This window comes from Pinus tabuliformis, chromosome 8 (assembly GCF_031772625.1).
Source record: "Pinus tabuliformis cultivar Carrire ecotype Pingquan chromosome 8, CPIR1, whole genome shotgun sequence".
NCBI lineage: Eukaryota > Viridiplantae > Streptophyta > Pinopsida > Pinales > Pinaceae > Pinus > Pinus tabuliformis.
Genome location: NC_142294.1, coordinates 1,682,594,311 through 1,682,613,067, shown reverse-complemented (window position 1 = coordinate 1,682,613,067; position 18,757 = coordinate 1,682,594,311). Strand labels below are relative to the sequence as shown.

The 18,757-nt window shown below is 37.5% G+C and overlaps 1 protein-coding gene across 1 annotated transcript in view; it reads left to right on the top strand.

The window, feature by feature from the left end:
* LOC149242696 (uncharacterized) overlaps positions 1-18,757 on the top strand; it is a 150,408-nt gene that overhangs the window by 16,924 nt on the left and 114,727 nt on the right. The window lies entirely within an intron of this gene.

Genomic DNA, 18,757 nt, shown 5'->3' with positions numbered 1-18,757 from the left:
GCCGTATGTACTCCAGTTCCTTTCTGCTGAAGAAGAACTAGCAACCTGTGACAAGACCTTGATGGCCAATTTTTGGATATGTGGTAGTGCCCCACCATAGAAGTTCCACCACTCAATTGGACTTAATCTGCTCTTGTCCCGCATACACTCAATATCACAACCCCAACCCTCCGATCCCACAAAATGAGAAAACTGTGCACGAATCCGAAGCCCAATTTCAGGATCTACAAAAAGCTTTCTAAAAGCATTTTTAAATCCTTCTACGACTTCTGGGTCTTTGTTTGGTGCGCTTCTTTCTGGATCACGTAGCAACTCTGCAGCATAATATTTTGGATTCAGTGCATAGGCTAAAAGGTGCAATGGAGTGGTCATCTTGTTCCACCTTTTGGTCAATATATCTTTTACTTCTCTGTAAAAGATTTCATCTGGGTCATTCTCCTTGGCATTTATAACCAACCTTATCTTCTCTATCATGGAATCAATGCCCTCATACACCTCTCCCAGATTAGGCATATCTGTGTCAAACATACGGAGCAAATCCACAATTGGCTTAGTAAATGCCAAGAGGTACTCCACCTTATCCCACCATTCATCATCAACAACCAACCGTTTCATTGCTTGTTCTCTATTAGATTGGGATTGCCTCCATTGATTCCAAAGAGAACTGCATACCATTGATTGTAATGCATCTTTCACCTGCATGAGCCTCGTTAAGACTATGACGTGAGAAGCAAATCGAGTCTCAGCAACCTGCAAGTGTCAAATTGCCAATGTTTCAAATTTCAATCAATTTGAAAATAAAAAATCATAATTTGATTGAATAACCTATTATGATTCACGAATCATGACATTTGAGAATCCAATTTAGATATTTGAATTTAGAGTCAAATATTTAATAAACTTTAAAGTTTAAAGTTTAAGTATATGTACCTTAAGGAGCTCCAACTTAGCAAATTCCCTGTAGATGCCTTGGGACATGTGGTGGTTTGTGATAAAGGCTTGAATTTCTTTTGCCTCTTCAAATATTTTTCGAATCCACTCAATTTGCTTCCCCAACTTGCTGAACATGAGGTTCAATGAATGCACAACACAAGGGGTCCAAAAAATGTGTTGACATTTGCCTTCAATAATTAGGCCTGCTGCTCTACACACCGTTGCATTGTCAGTTATTACCTGGACAACATTTTTAGGCCCCACCAATTCAATTGCTTCAATCAAGATGTTAGCAATGAATTGAGAATCTTTCACCTGCCCCTCACAATCCACTGCCTTCAAAAACATTGCCCCATGTGGGCTCTGAGCAATCACATTGATCAAAGGCCTATTTCTTTGATCTTTCCATCCATCAGAAATGATGGACACCCCTGAAATGAGCCATGAATCACGAATGGGGGCTAATTTAGCCTCCAAATCTAACTTTTGAGCACTCAACAATGTGGTGCGTATCTTCTCATACCCAGGGCTCTTGTACCCTCTTGGGGCTTCATTCAAACATTTTACCATCTTTGCCCAGTAAGGAGATCGCACAAGGTTAAAGGGAAGGCCATTTGCATAAATGCATTGGACTACCGCTGCATCTGCTATCTCTCGAGCATCATTATTAAAACTCTTCTCAAACGGTCCCAAATTTGACCGCTTTGACCCAACAATTCCATGAGAATAAAGTGGAGGCTTTGATGAAGATGCTCCCAACCTTGTTGAGTGTTTTAAATGGGAGGCAAGATTTGCTTCATTTGCTTTAGCATCTGCCTCTTCTTGTTCTCTCTGATATTTTGCAATTTTTACCTTGCTTAAACCATTTCCATCTTTCCCATTCTCTTTAGGTGGGCCACTACATATTCGAACCCCATTGTTTTTTAACCCAAGCAAATGTGCTTTAACCCATGTGTATGACCCCTTAAACTCCTTTTTACACTCACTGCAAACCCATGCCAATGATCCACCTCCTTGGATCTTCCCAACAGTAGTGACATATTTTCAAAGTGGTGACTTTGGATCAACTTTCTGGGTTGTTTCAATTTCCTGTGCCACTTCCTCTGCCTCATGAATGGCTGAACTTGAAGTTGCCATGAATGATGATGACATTCACTGAAGTCTGAAACTGAAAAAAGAAAATTGACAAATATCAGTCTTCAAGTTCAGATATGTATTTTACTATTTAAAAAAATTTATTTGGTCATTTCTGGATGCTAATAAAATTATGTCATCATTTATTTATAAAATTATATGCCTTTCTCTTTACTCTGTTCCATAATGACAGCGAACATTGAAGCAAGAACACTGTTCTTAGAACCGCAGCCACTGTTGGGGAAACTCAACATGAAGATTCCATCGAATTGAAGAAATGATTGAGAGAATTCGTGGGATACTGTGATTCCATCATCAAACATTCTGAAATGGGTTTTTCAGTTCAACTTTTAATATTAACAATTTAATAAAAGGAAAATATGAGTAACAGGAAACATCAACATTAACTAAAAATATTTTTCGAGGGTTGGAAGGATTGTAAATTTGTAAGCTGTGATGCTGGTGGAAGTTGGGCTTATGGGATCATATTTTTCGAGTCTGGAACTATATGTGAAGGATCTTGCATGGAACTGTGTAAAAGGAAGAAGCTGAGATAGTCCTGGAATTATGTGAAGCCTGAAGGGTAAAGCCTGAAACTCTATATGAACTCTTGAACGGATTGCTTCAGCAGTAGTGTCATTGAAATAGATATCAAGTATTGAGTCCTGACACTAAACTGTAATTCAGGGAGGGTCTGATAATTAATTAATAAATTATGAATGCCCATAATACTGTATTGTCTTTCACAAGCGCTGACTCCTGAGCTAAGAGGCCTCCATTGCATTCTGTTTGTGGTACTGGTGCACTGGTTTTAATGATAACTATTTCTGAGCTTATTTTATAGGTAAACCGTAAAACTAAAGTTCTTCATTGAAGTGTATTTCTTGTGATGCATGTTATGTTTTTTTATTAGTCACTTTAATATTGCTCAAAGGAAATTTCCGGCAAAAGTAGTAGCTCAAGGAACACTTTTCATGGCTTTATTAGTAAGAAAGTTACGCTGAATTATTGAAATACTTTCATCAATGAGAGACTTCTTGAAGGGATTGTTGAGTTAGGTGAAGAACAACCTGTTCATTTATTGGTTGGAAAGATTTTGATCATATACGTTTCAGGAAAGGTATAATTTCTGTGCAATAATCGATTGATGTGAAACTCACCTAATGAGCCAAGTCTGTCAAGGCCAAGGCCTACATGAGGAATAACTGAGCAGTGAGAACCAGTATATAATATGTGTTTGTAAATTTACTATAGTCACTGACACGTATCTGATCATTTGCTATTGTTACCTTTTTGAGCTTAATGGGAGTACTCTCCCATCTCTTAGAGGGTTGTAAATTGTAATGCAAGGCATCATCATTATTTCACTTTGGAGTCATACGACACATCTATATCTGGAGTATTAATTTACTTTGGAGTCGTAGTACACATCTAGATCCGGATAGAGGACTATACATCCATGCAACAAACATCCATTATGAGAAACAATTTCAAGGATGTAAAACAAGCCTATGGATTTCCATCATCAAGGGTGAACATATGCAAGCATTATGCAGAAGACAAAGTTTAAACATAGTGGCCAATACTGAGCAAAAACACAACATCTGGCAGACTTTCAACTTTGATGCCTAAATACTGAGAAATTTGTCAGTAAGAAGGATATGCTAAATTTATTTAAACATTTTCATTCACGAGAAACTTCCTGAAGGGATTGTTGAGTTAGGTGAAGAACAACCATTTCGTTTGAAAAGAGTTTGAAACTTTGATGCCTAAGTGCCAAAAAGTTCAAGTCTGTTGTTAGACACCATGCACTATGCAAAGGTTTTTGAATCGGGCCATAGGATCGGGTCAAAATATGATGCATATAAATCCCAAACTTATTTTTATGAAAACCCAAGCAAAGCTATTAAAACAGTAAAACTGTGACTATGGATTCGACAGCAGAATTACCATGCCAGTAGTATGAATCGAACGATAAAATCATAAAAATTTAAAATAGACGCTGATCAGTGATAAGTTGTGTTACGTGTACCTTGTAGTTGTCCAACGATGCCGGCAGGAACTTCAAACTTCAGTGACCAGTCACTCCACGCAATGAAAACTGAAACTGAAAACTCTCAGCGGCGACACTCACTCTTCATACTTGTCGTTTAGGGATTAGGTTAGGTAAGATAGTTATACTAGTGACTAGAATGAACATTGAATAATAAAACCGCGCCGTAAAGTGAAGTTCAAAACCTAAAATGCCAGATTTTGAAAATCTGTTCCCGGCGGGCAAGTGAAAGCGACTGAAACGTATTGAAATTTTTTAGATACGAATCACGATTTTGCAGATACGTTTTAAAAATTTCGAAATACGTTTTAAGTTTCTCTGAAACGTATCAATTTTTTTTAAACGGGAGGTTTTTTCCTTGAAAACACCTGAAAAACGGCAAAAAAAAATTCGATACGTTTCCAAATCAACAAAAACGTTTTTCAGCCGTTTTTTTGCCGTTTCTGGGGTGAATACGTTTCTGATACGTAAAACGACGGTTTTGCCTGCCAGGGAGCCGTTTTCGGTATCTTAGCATGGAAGGTATCACTCCTCCGCATTGGCTGAACATGTGGAAAAAACCAATCATCACATTTGCATATTAGAGACAAAGGTCATCGCTAGGATTGACCACTTTCATCATTGAAAATTCAGAGAGGCCTTAGAGATCGAACAAAGGCCCATCAATTTGAACAGAGATGATGGTTGGAGAATGAGCAAGTGTTGGATCCCTGCTCTTTCTTCCTAGATTTTTCTTGTTTTCTGAGTTATCTTCCTAATTATTTTTATTTTTATTTTTTTTAAGTTAAAATTAGTTAATTAAATAATTATTATTATCTTAAAATTCTTATTGAAAATGATATTACTCAATATTAAAATCAAATAATTTTATTAATTCCAAAATAATATTAGTTATTAATTTAAAATTCTGATTAAAAGTTTGTTATTTAATTAATTAATTAATTATTATTATTATCACTGTTTTTGTATTTAAAAATTCTTATTGATATTATATCTGTAATATAATTTAATAATACTAATATTATTTAATATTAATTGAAATTGTTTTATTTATTTCTTAATTCAAAAATAATATTAATTATTAAATTAAAATTCTTTTTAATTCTGGGTCAAGGGCTTAATTTGTTATTTCGATTTTTTAGTCAAACTAGCCGTTATTTCTAACGGCTAGTTAGTTGCTCCCTTCATCTATTTATTCCATTTCCTAGATCTGATTCCTCATCTTGTCTTAAAGATGAACCACACTGGTTAGTTTGAAACACATCGATGAGCTTTTATTTTATGTGATTTTTACCGAAAATGTTGTTACAATTAATATGGATCACAAAAGTCTAAATTCTACAAGAATGTAATTATCTGTCAACGTTTCAAATCCCAATAGGGATCCATCATCAGGACAATTACTGAATGATGATAGAAGAAGAGCTTAGTGAGAGGCAGCTCTTCTTGCTATCTTTATTCTGAAATTTTCGAGTAAAATGGTCTCATTCCATGTATCCCCTTCGTACAAGGATATAATTTTGGATTTCAGGGATTTGTGGTTCATTTCTTTTAATTTGAACCTCAGAGTACCCACAGTAATGATCATACTTGTCAACGTTTCAAATCCCAATAGGGATCCATCACCAGGACAATCACTGAATGCTGATAGAAGAAGAGCTCTCTCACTAAGCTCTTCTTCTATCATCATTCAATAACTGTTGGGATTTGAAATGTTGATAAGTATGATCATTACTGTGGGTACTCTGAGGTTCAACTTAAAAGAAATGAACCACAAATGCCTGAAATCCAAAATTATATCCCTGTACGGAGGGGATACATGGAATGAGACCATTTTACTCGAAAATTTCAGAATAAAGAAAGCAAGAACAATTGCCTCTCACTAAGCTCTTCTTCTATCATCATTAAGTAATTGTCCTGATGATGGATCCCTGTTGGGATTTGAAACATTGATAAGTATGATCATTACTGTGGGAACTCCGAGATTCAACTTAAAAGAAATGAACCACAGATGCCTGAAATCCAAAATTATATCCATGTACGGAGGGGATACATGGAATGAGACCATTTTACTCGAAAATTTCATAATAAAGATCGCAAGCAGAGTTTCCTCTCACTAAGCTCTTTTTCTATAATCATTCAGTAATTGTCCTGATGATGGATCACTGTTGGGATTTGAAACGTTCACAAGTATGATCATTATTGTGGATACTCCGAGATTCAACTTAAAAGAAATGAACCACAGATGGCTGAAATCCAAAATGTAATTATTGTTGAAAAGAAGAGGATGTTATAGTTTTAACATCCATGCAACCAACATCAAAGATATGACCATGCACGAAATAACAACTTTGGGCCAACATATTCACATATCTAATTTTTCATGTTTGTTTTTTAAGAACTACTTCCTTTTCTAGCATTTTAATATGTTGGATATATATATATATATATATAGTTTTCTCTATGAACAATGTAAATAGATTTTCACATGGTTAATGTTATCTAATTCTTGTATGATGATTTTTTTATATATTGATGTTATAGTTTTCTTTTGTTGTATTGGTGTAATAGTTTTCTTTTAAATTAAATTAGAGAAATAATGAACTAGTGTTAATGCATCAATATTTTTCCTTTTATATATTATTATTATTATAATAATGGTGCAATAACTTAATTTCAAACATACTTAAATAATAAAATAATTAGAGCTAACTCAACTATTACAAAGTGGGATAGAGATGTAAACACATTTTTATAAAAAGTAATGACTTGCATAATTAACACCTATTCCATTTTAGAATGCAGATTTCCACAGTGTATGCAACCTTATTGATCGCTATTATGTGACTATATGGGTCCATTCTTGGTCGTCTTCACGTGGCTCATGGGATGTCCGATTTCATCCGAAGCACTATTGGGGTTAAACAGGGTTTTCCATTGTCCCCTACCCTATTTGGGATCTATATTGATGAGTTGGAGGCATTTCTACACAAGCATATCCAGAACAATGATGGTTGCCTTCTTCACCAGGTTCTGATATCTATTCTACTCTTTGTTGATGATGTGGTCCTCCTCTCTTCATCCCCAGAAGGGTTACAAAGGTAGCTGGATGCCTTAGCTCTGTTTTGTGATCATCGACAGTTGATAGTCAACTTGGGTAAAACCAAGGTTATGATCTTCAATCGAGTGAAGAAAACCTTAGATCTTCACTTCCTATTCAGGGGGGAGGAGATTGAGATCACCAACACGTATACTTACTTGGGGGTGAAATTCTTAGGTCCTCGCTTCAGTTTGTGACCAACGCTTCAACCTCAAATCAACAAAGGATATGGATCCTTAGCCCTTCTCTTCTAGGACATCTCGTCCAAGATGAGCTTCGTGGACATCTTGATCCGTCCCACTATTCTATATGACTCAGAGATTTGGGGACCGCCTTTACTTGAGTTAGATTGGGCTTCAGCTAAGAGAGTCCATATTCTTTTTCTCTGCCGCATTATTAGATGCAAACTGACAGTACCACAACACATCATCCTTGCAGAGTTTGGAGCTCAACCCTTTCTGCTTGAGACAATCTTCAGATTGGTTTCATTCTTGCATCGTGTCCAGGGCTTTGCAGACTCGATAAAGAGTAGGTATCGATATCCTTACTTGGCATATTGCTCTTCTGAGACTATTGCCCGTTCTACTCCCTCAGGCCGGGCCAAATATTGGTTTATAGGATTTTAAGATCTCTTAGAGTGAGTGGGAATTTATTTGGATTGTCTACCTCCTTTCTGATATTCCTTAGATGCTCCTGGTCACCTTTTACCTACTAGACATGAGCTAAACAAGATCATCAGGGAGGACAACTACAAGCAGTTCATCCAAGTCACTTGGGTCAATCCTCCAAGAGGGTTGCACCCAAAGATGACCTTCTACACTAAGCACTTCTTGGTGTTGAGAGATAGGATCATTGTTCAACCCCAGTATATGTTTCACCACTGGATGCATGCTCTTTGCATTCCTCTAGGCCAGTTCAGAGTAAGTTCTCATAGACTTTGGGTAGAGACAGACCACCAGGTGGATAGAGCAGACAAAATTTTCCAGGTATGTCATTTACAAGAAGTGGAGACCGAGGTGCACTTCACTCTTGGATGCCCTATCTACTACGAGATCAGAGGAAGGTTTCATTGCTTGTTTAGAGATTCTCGGACCCTCGTCGAATTTTTCAGGTATCTCGATCAAATATGTCTGGCCCTATATATGCAGGAGGCTCGTAGGTTCCATGTGCATATTCTTCAGCCTCCCATCAAACCAGACCCCACACAGAGGATCGCGACATGTTTCAGGGTACTACCTTCAGACAAGGGCAACAAGAGACCAATTGATACTAGTACGTATCTAGACTCTAGATCAGTGAGGATCCGTCGGACCTCGCCCCGCCACATGAGATCTCAGCAGCAAATTTGTTCCTAGGAGATGGACTAGGTCCTCCAGACCTCAGTAATGTGTGAACTCCCCAAGGAACAATTTAGTGGACAATCCGCACTTTCCAATGGCTCTTCATCAGGCCAACAAACTTTGTTGAGTTTCTTCAATGTTCTTCATTCAACCTCGAATGTTAGGAGAGATGGGTTTAATCCTAACCTTTAGCTCCTCGATCTTCTCCGCTAGGGATAGATGTTTGTAACACCCTCCTCCCACATCTACCCAAGCAAACGGTTAGCCGGGGTAAACATGCGACGAGAGACCACTATGATAAGATTCAACCTCCTTGGTGACTTTAAGGAAATGGAATCGACAAAACATCACATACAGTCATCAACATCATCCAAATAAACTTCGGGAGACAAATCAACCACTTAAACTGCCTATCCCTAGGTCCCACTATTGTTTGAGAGACTTAAGGGCAGGGTAACGCTCCCTAGACACTTCCCAGGCGAGTTAGTTTCAGGACTAACACTCCCCAGACACTGCGCAAGTGTTGTATAATGCTTCCCAAACACTGCCCAGACGAGTTAGTCTCAGCACTAATGCTAGCATTCTGAGATTTGAGCCACCTTTTTCGACCCAGAGCCTGGGACACTGCCCAGAATGGAATGATCACTTAGAATTAGTAAGGATGCAAGGAAACAATGATGCAAAAGCAATAATATGAACAAGATCATCACCAGACCCCTACTAGCCATGATAGGCATTTCGTCAAACATATCATCAACATGTAACCTACAAGTGTAAACAACAAAATTAAGTGTAGGGATCTCATACTTATCTGAGAATTGCTATGAACCATTGTTCCCTCATGCCATTTGCTGCATTATCCTCCATTAACTCATAAACACATTATCCATTCATATACAAGTAAAAGCATGCTGAGAGCCATACATAGCTGTTGTCATGAAATGTGCATATAACCAGCATAATATGAACAAAAATACAATAAACATATCAGCTATCAAATCCATAAATACATAAGTACCTTTACACATGAAAATCAAAGGAATGGATTTCTCATTAACGAATAAAATGAACCAACCGGAGATGGGACTACCACGTTCCACCCGATCATAGAATGGTTGAGCCAAATCTCTCTTCAGCCATTCACCCCCATGCCATATTCCAAGCATGAATGTGGGATCTCATAGAACACATCAATCAAAACTCATCCAGGACTTCTAAAGGCCATCCACCTCAACCCATCAAATAGCGATTCCACCTCACGGTCAGACATCACCAAAAAACATCATCAGATTGGTCTCCATCCAAGCCTTCCAGGGCTTCCAAAGCGTCTGTCCAACCAAGGATTCCAGAACTAGTAACTCAACCCACAACTTATGCAGGGCTTCCAGAGTGTTTTTCCAACCAAGGCTTCGAGAATTAGTAACTCAACCCACAATTTATACAGGGCTTCCAAAGTGTTTGTCCGACCAAGGCTTCTAGGACTAGTAACTCAACCCACCAAGGGCTTCCAAAGTGTTTTTCCAACCAAGTCTTCCAGGACTAGTAGCTCAACCCAAGCTGTTATAGGGCTTCTAGAGCATTTGTTCAACCAGGGCTTCTAGGACTAGTAACTCAACCCAAGCCGTTACAGGGCTTCTAGAGCATTTGTTGAACTAGGGCTTCTAGGACTAATAACTCAACCCAAGCTAAGGAAACATGAGAACTAACCAAAACAAAGCAATGAAAGTAAACCCACAATCACCATGGCTATCCAGGAAATGGCAAGGCTAGGCAATCCTCCATGCCAATGACAGATCACAACCAAGAAACCATATGCACATGCAATGCATGCCAAAACTAGGGAAGAAACCATACATGCAACTCGATACTTGCAAGAAAATATGATGTAGTTGCTAATGCTAATGCCCTCTTGCGCTTTCCTGCTCTTCCTTTGCCTTCTTGCTCCAAGAATCCAAGTATGCCACACCCTCCAAGAGTGCTCCAAGAAAATTCTAAGTAGCCAAGAGTATGAGAAAGCTCCAAAATTGAAGTGACAAAAGCTTACCCACTGATCCTCATAAGCCTTTTTATAAATGAGGCCTTTATTTTCTTCATTTTCCATTATTTTCCTTCATTTTCCTCCTCACATGCAACCTATGACCTTTCACCTTCTTTTTCTCCTAATTTACATTATTTTAATAAATAAATGTGCCAAAATTCATTTTAATGCCTTAGCCATTGCCTTTGCCAATTTCTTAAGCCATAAACAATTAAATGAACACCCCCTAGGATGTTTTGCCCAACATTCAACTTGGAATACGCATCCTAGTCATCCGTGGTTATTGCTTTTAACATTTATTACATGGAATTTTCACCAGGGCTGTTACAACGTTGATTTACTTCATGCATTGTATCTTTTTTAAGAGACTGTTTGGTTCTCCTGCTTTATATGGACATCATTGTACTCAACAATACATTTGACCTACTGTCATCATTAACTAGACATAGACATAATTATCTTATATTATCTAGCTTCCTCGATATATATAACAGTTTGATAATCTTTTATATATATATATATACACACACATAAATCTTTGTTCAATGAAAATCCATACTACATAATTATGGAAAAATCTTCATCATCAATTATATATTTATATTTACTTATCATTTTTGTTTTATTTTAAATTCATAATTCTCTTCGAATTTTCTTATGGAACAAAAACACATATGAGAATTTATCACGAAACAAAAAAAATATTTTATATTTAAAAAAAAATAAAAAAAATTATTATAAATAATATAGAAGTTAGGTAAGGAGTTAATAACTTCTTCGATTTGTAACGACATAAAATTGCGTGTGAGACAAAGGGATGTTCCGTGCAATGCACCCTCAACTCAAATAAATACACACCAGCTTTAGGGTTTCATGGAGCTGCTCTACACCTACAAATCAAATTTCTCTGTCGCAGGTTTTTGGGTTCTCCTCGCTCGCCCGACATGGCGGCCACTACCACGAGGAACGCAATGCTCTCCCTCTGCAACAATAACTTCTCCATTCATCGACTCTCCTTCCGCACTTTGAACGCCACTGAACCAACAGACTTCAAGTCGCACTGGACACCTTCAATCACCTGCTTTCACCTAAATCTTTTGTTATGTAGCATCGTCTGTAAACAGGTTGATGATTGAAGCTGACATCCTTCCAGAACTGATAACTTTGACGATTATCATTAATCGTCATTGTGAAACATGTAGATTGGATTATGCATTGGAAGTGTTTGAGGGAGTGGAAGCACATGGGCATGTTCCGAATTTTGGAAGCACAAAAGGCTTTGCAGGGATTTCAGAGTTGAGCGAGCTATCAAGGGTTTTCAATTAAATGATAAGCAAACGACAAGTTCCTGATTTTTTTACTTATAATACCCTAATAGACGGGCTCTGTAAGACTGGGAAATCCCATTAGTTGTTATGCTGCAAAAAGGCCATGAACCTGACAGAATCACATTTAACACTCTAATGGACCGGCTATGCAAAGAAAGTAAACTCCAAGAAGTGAAGAAACTACTGTATCTAATGATAGAAGGGGGCGTAATCCGGGTGTTATTACATACAGCATAAGAGGAAGCTCTTCTATGAAGTGTCCGCGAGAAAAATAATATCTTAATGTTGTCATATATAATAAGCAGAGGAATATATGCCCTAATGTTGTCACATATAATAAGCTTATTGATGGTGTAGGTAAGGAAGGCAAGTTGGACGAGGCAGAAGTTTTTTTCTGAAATGTCTGAGAAAAATATAAACATATCTCCTGATGTTGTCACATACAATGTGCTTATTAATGGTTTATGTAAGGAAGGCTAGTTGGTTGAGGCAAGGAAGCTTGTCTTTGAAATGTCTGAGGAGAAACATACAATGGGCTTATTAATGGTTTATGTAAGGAAGGCAAGTTGGTCAAGGCAAGGAAGCTTGTCTCTGAAATGTCTGAGGAGAAACCTATAATGTGCTTATTAATGGTTTATGTGTCTCTGAAATGTCCGAGAGAGAAACATATGACATGTGCCCTGATGTTGTCACATACCATGCACTTATTGATGGTTTATCTAAGAAAGGCAAGTTATAGCAGGCGAAGAAGCTTTTCTATAAAATGTCCAACAAAAACATATACCCTAACGTTGTTACCTACAATGCACTTATGGATAGTTTATGTATGAAAGACATTGGCAAGAGGTCACCAAAGTGCTCCATGAGATGCCAAATGAAGGGTGCAATCCAATTGTTATGACATACAGTACTGTTATTGATGGTCTTTGCAAAGAAGGCAAGATTCAGGAAGCTCTCGGGTTATTAGATGTTATGGTGCAAATAGGCAGTAGTCCACCTGATGAAATCAGGTGGAATACTCTTAAATGAATTTTTCTGTGTGGGTAATGTGGAGAAGGCAAGGGAACTTCTTCGAGAGATGCCAGAGAAAGGTTGCAGGCCTAACGTAGTTAGGTATAATACATTAATAGATGAGTTTTGCAAGCATAACAAGACAAAATAAGGTCAACGGATCTTATATGAGATGCAAGGCCAGAGTCGGAGCCCTAACATTATCACAGACACCATATTGGTGAATGGAATTTATAGAGTGGGTAACCTGAAGGAGGCAATAAAATTATTCGAACAAATGAAAGATAGAGGTCATGTCTCTGATATGATTGCATATGCCACCATCATGGACGCAATATGCAAGGAATTCACACCTGAAAAAGCCAATAGAATGTTGCAGTTGATCTTCAAAAAAGTTTGATATTGGTGTTGTGACATACTCAACCACAAATAACACCCTCTGTAACGATATTGTTGAAATGCACCTGGCAAGATTTAGTAATAGGGAGTAAATTGCAATTAATGAAGTGCAGGGGTGATTTTGGTAATTATACACTAGGCAAGCAATTTGAAATAGGTTTGGTGGCTATGTCGATGAATCATCAAGTGAAATTTCCATAATAGTGCACTTGTGTGTTCAATATGAAAACACATCTGATTTAGTATTTAGTAGGTAAAACATATTTATTAAATGCACGAGTTGGTCACTCTGAAATGGGTTTGGCCTAGTAGTTGGTATGTACTTGCAACGGATGTCATGCCCCCAGGTAAATTGCGATGACAGTGCTCACATATATAGCCTAGAATTAGTTTGCTAAAATGGTTAGTGAGTTGTCATTTGACATTGATAAAGTGGACCTTGTAAATAATAGCAGTGGTGAGTTACAAATTGATCTAATATGCTGTTAGTGATGACAAGTATGTCAAGAATACTATTAGATAAGATAAGATGAGATAATTATATTTATGTCCAACTAATGACCACAAAGTAGGTCAAAGGGACTGTTGAATACAATGATGTTCATATAGAGCAGGAGAACCAAATGGTCTCCTAAAAACAATACAATGCATGGAGTAAATCAACATCTGGCCCTTGTGGAGAAGATTCAGGAGCTAATAAGTTTGAGGATCAAACCCATCTCTCTTAACATCCGAGGCTGAATGAAGAGCATTGAAGAAACTCAACAAAGTCTGTTGGCCCGATGAAGAGCTGGTGGAAAGTGTGGACTGTCCACTAAATCGTCGCCATGGGGGGTTCATGTGCTGCTGAGGTCTGGAGTACCTAGTGCATCTCCCAGGAACGGATCTGTGGCTGAGATCTCGTGTGGTGCGGTGAGGTCCCACATATCCTCACTAATCTAGAGTCTATATACGTATTGGTATCAATCTGTCTCTTGGTGCCCCTTTCTAAAGGTAGTACCCTAAAAAATGTCGTGATCCTCTGTGTGGGGTATGGTTTGATGGGAGGCTGAAGAATATGCACTCAGAACCTGAAAGCCTCTTGCATATATAGGGCCAAACATCTCTGGTCGAAATACCTGAAAAAGTTAGTGAGGGTCTGAGAATCTCTAAACAAGAAATGTAACCTTCCTCCGATCTCGTAGTAAACAGGGCATCCAAGAATAAGTGCATTTCAGTCTCCACTTCCTATAAATGACATACCTGGCAGATTTTGTCTGGTCTATCCACCCAGTGGTTCGTCTCTACCCGAAGTCTATGAGAACCTACTCTGAACTGGCCTAGAGGAATGCGAAGAGCATGCAACCAATGGTGAAAAGTGTATTGGGGTCGAACAATGAGCTCGTCTTTCAACTCCAAGAAGTTCTCAAAGTAGTAGGCCATCTTTGGGCGCAACCCTCTCCGAGGATTGACGATATTGCTGAAATGCACCTGGCAAGATTTAGTAATAGGGAGTAAATTGCAATTATAGGCTAATTATAGGCTAGGCAGGCAATCTGAAACAGGCTTGGTGGCTGTGTTGATGGAATCATCTAATTGACATTTCCAGAAAAGTGCACTATGTGTTAAATATGAAAACACATTTGATTTAGTGCTTAGTGGGTGATACATCTTTATTAAATGCACTAGTTGTTTAGTCTGAAATGGGTTTGGCCTAGCAGTTGATGTGTACTTGCAACGGGTGTAGTGCCCCACGTAAATAACATTGATAGTGCTCACATTTATAACCTAGAATTGGTTTGCTAAAATGGTTAGTGAGTTGTCATTTGATATTGATAAAGTGGACCTTGCAAATAATAACAACAGTGAGTTGCAGATTCATCTGTTATGCTCTTAGTGATGGCAAGGTTATTAAGGCTTTCAAATACTATGCAACATATCTACCTTTGCCGCAGTTTACATTAGCTGAATGGTCTATCTGAAGTGGTCTTGAGGAATTGTTTTATGGAAATTAGTGTTAGCATTTGCTTCCAATAGTCGCAATTTATAATTTAGGTAAATACTATAGTATAGAACTTACTAGCGTTGATATAAATACTATGAAGCACTATTATGGGTGTGAATTAATGGAGGGTCTACTCATGGTTTGCTCTAGTGGTTGAGTTGCTAATGCCAAATTTCTTATGGGAAGTTTAAGGTACAATTAAACAGTCAATTAAATTAGTCGTCAACTGCATTTAATAATTTTGTACCATGTGACACACTTTAACAATCTGCAGTGATCCTCACTCTGGGTTTCATATGGGTGCTAGAGGTTGTTTGAGAAATTGACGACTTTTCATGATGTCATATAATTAGTTTATCCAGACTCGTTATAATAGGACATAAGACCATATGTGAATTGACCTGACAACATGACATTTGGTTGTCTTAAAACTTAACATGGGAACTTGCCTCACTGGGATTGATGTTATCGCATTGAACGTCGTCTGACTGTATGAACACTATGTATTTCAAAGGCTATGTGGTAAATTAATCTACAACAACGGCATGAGATTATGGAAGCAGAGATCAGAACTTATCCAGAGAGGTCCGTTGAATCTGATTGTACTTTGTGGCTATGGCAAAAGGTGTTGGTTTAACCATCCTCCAATTTAAAAACCCTCTGCTTCTTTTGCTATATTCCTAAATTTTTTGGACTAGGGTCACTTCCTAATCAATTGCTTGCACATATGAAGCTCGAATGACAGTACCTAATGCTTAAATGGAAACCTCACATTGGATCTACTTCTCACAATCTGTTAAGATCAATTAGTTTAAGTTCCTTTGCATGGCTGATTTGAAGTGCTACCTCTAAGCTTCCATTCTGACTAGAATACTGAAATTTGTTGTTGTCACCACTTGTAAATGTGTCATGTTGTTAATAATAGTTTTTGCTGGAAGTGAGAACTGTGGAATTCATCTTTGCATATTGCACAAGAATTATGATTTGCAATCCCATGTTATTGCCTTTTGATGCAGGAGCATTCAGCTCAACAATTTCATTATATTTTAGTTAACTTAGGGGGTCTTGTGTTTTCAAGGAAGTTGGATTCCTATGTATCAAATTAATGTAATTATTAATGTTTTGAGTGATTGGAATAGGAATTAGTTAGATATTGTGAGGATATTTGTAAATGCTCTCGAATGTAGGAGAACATGAGTGATGAAGAGTGATTAGTGAGGATTGAGAGATTTGGAAATCAATTGTAAATCTTAGTTTAGAAATTGGTTTCATGGTTTGTGGAACTAGACAGGATTCTTAAGGATTAGTGGAGTCAAAATTGGACTTAGAGGATATTCGGGATTTAGTTCAGCATATTAAGGATCTAAACCAGAATTGGTTAACAAAAACTTTTGTATAAATGGAAGCCAGAAAGGCATAGAGTCAGTTAGTCAGTCAGTTAGTTAGTTAGAGTGAGAATTAGAGTTCAAAGATTAGATAGGGTCTACTGTAAGCCTACGGGCAGGAAAGGAAAGGTCACTGATATAGAAGATCAGGTCGAGAAAAAAAGTCTTGTGTAAATGTTTATTTATTAATACAAATAACTCGATTTCTAAGTATGAGTGGATTGTATTGAGTAATCGAATGATAAATTATGTGTGAATTAGAGTAATTCTGTGTAACATAGGTTTGTAGGTGTGCAAAATCAAAGAAGAAGACATAGAAGAGTGTTACGGGTTTACACACAGACAGTATTGGAGAAAACCTTCAATGTTACAACGAAGGTATAACTATAAGGTTTCCTAAAACCTAAGGATTTACGAAGGAAGCGTAAAGGCTCGAAAAAATTAAGTAACAGAGCAGAGACTGAGATCATAACAAGTGAAGACCAGAAGACGAGAACAAATACACAGGCAGAAAGCAGAACGAATGGGCTATTACACAATAAGAAACAAAATAACGTAACACTACATAGGAACCATTGGATTAGTCATATCAATAGATGAGATTGTGTGAGATAGACGGCTAAGATTAAGTCGCACAAGATAAAGTCAAGAAGGCGAATGACAGAGATTAAAACCACGTGCAGAATAGTGGAGTGGTCTTCGTAGGTGGTGTAGTGTTCTATCTAGGGTACTAGACTAGACCATATTTATTATCGACCAGGATGCGTAAGCTTAGAGGCATGCGTCTAAAGTATATAGACATAAAGGATTATTGGCTAAGTGGTTATGATGTAGGTCACAGAACTTCTTTACGGAAGATTGGGGTATGTTACCTATCATCCAAACACTCAGGTCACTCTGCTAATATACCTGATTACAATACTATCATTAAATTCATTTACCAAATTAAACACTAAAACTAAACACTGTGTATCACTGCAAACCAAGATTTCAATCTCCTTACAGAGACATTATACATAAAACCCTTGTTCAGCAAACACCCAACATTCACTAATATTTATACAAGATAAAAATATACAGAGATCATAAACGGATTTTGAAATGAAAACAAATTTCATGACATTGCTTTTAAAAGACAACACAGGGATCGAATCCCTTACAGGACGCGCTTCAAGATCTCAACGATGACTGTTCAAGCATTATCACAAACGCAAACCATATACATTCGATTGAAATCAACAACCAATCTGAACTATTGAAATCGAAAACCAATCGTAACTATTGTGCAAACCATATAATACCCTAAGTGCGAATAAAACGAAAAGGACAATGTACCAGTTTAACGTAGGGCCCGTCCGCGTTCCAGAGGTATACTGGACTGTATTCAACCGGTTATCAAATCGACGCACAAGACAAGGTTCATGACTGTAACTGGATTCTTAATATTAAGTTCAAAAACTCTGTTTCAAAATGATACAACGATTAACCATACATTGATTACCCGGACTGTATTTACATATGTCTTTTTACAACCATGACATTTTGAAAATGAATGTACATTCAGGATATGGCTGTTTCCACTTTTACTACATCGATATTTTCAAAATGTTTCCATCCTAAAATAATTTCAAAAAGAACAAAAACTAAATCAAATTAGAATGCTCTGTTGTTGCTGCCTTTGTCCCCAGTGTGCCATGCTTTGACCTGTGGTGACCGCGCATGTAGGAGGGTCGATTCTGCTGTAGGATAGGTATTCGTCCATGCTTGGACATTCTACTTTTCATCCATGCCTTTCGCTCTAGCCTAGCTGTTGTGCCACATGTCAAACAATGAGCTAATTACAGGATGTTGGAACTTCCTGTACCCATTTCACCAAAAACTTCTAATTCTTTAACATAAAACTCCTAAATCAATTTCAATGCATTTTAATAACTATAGGACTATTAACTAATCAATTTTCAAGGATTCTAAGAGATATATGATGAAAAGGAATGGGCAAATGATATGTTTTAGGAGGAAAAAGGAGGTCATGGGATGATACCAACATCTCTC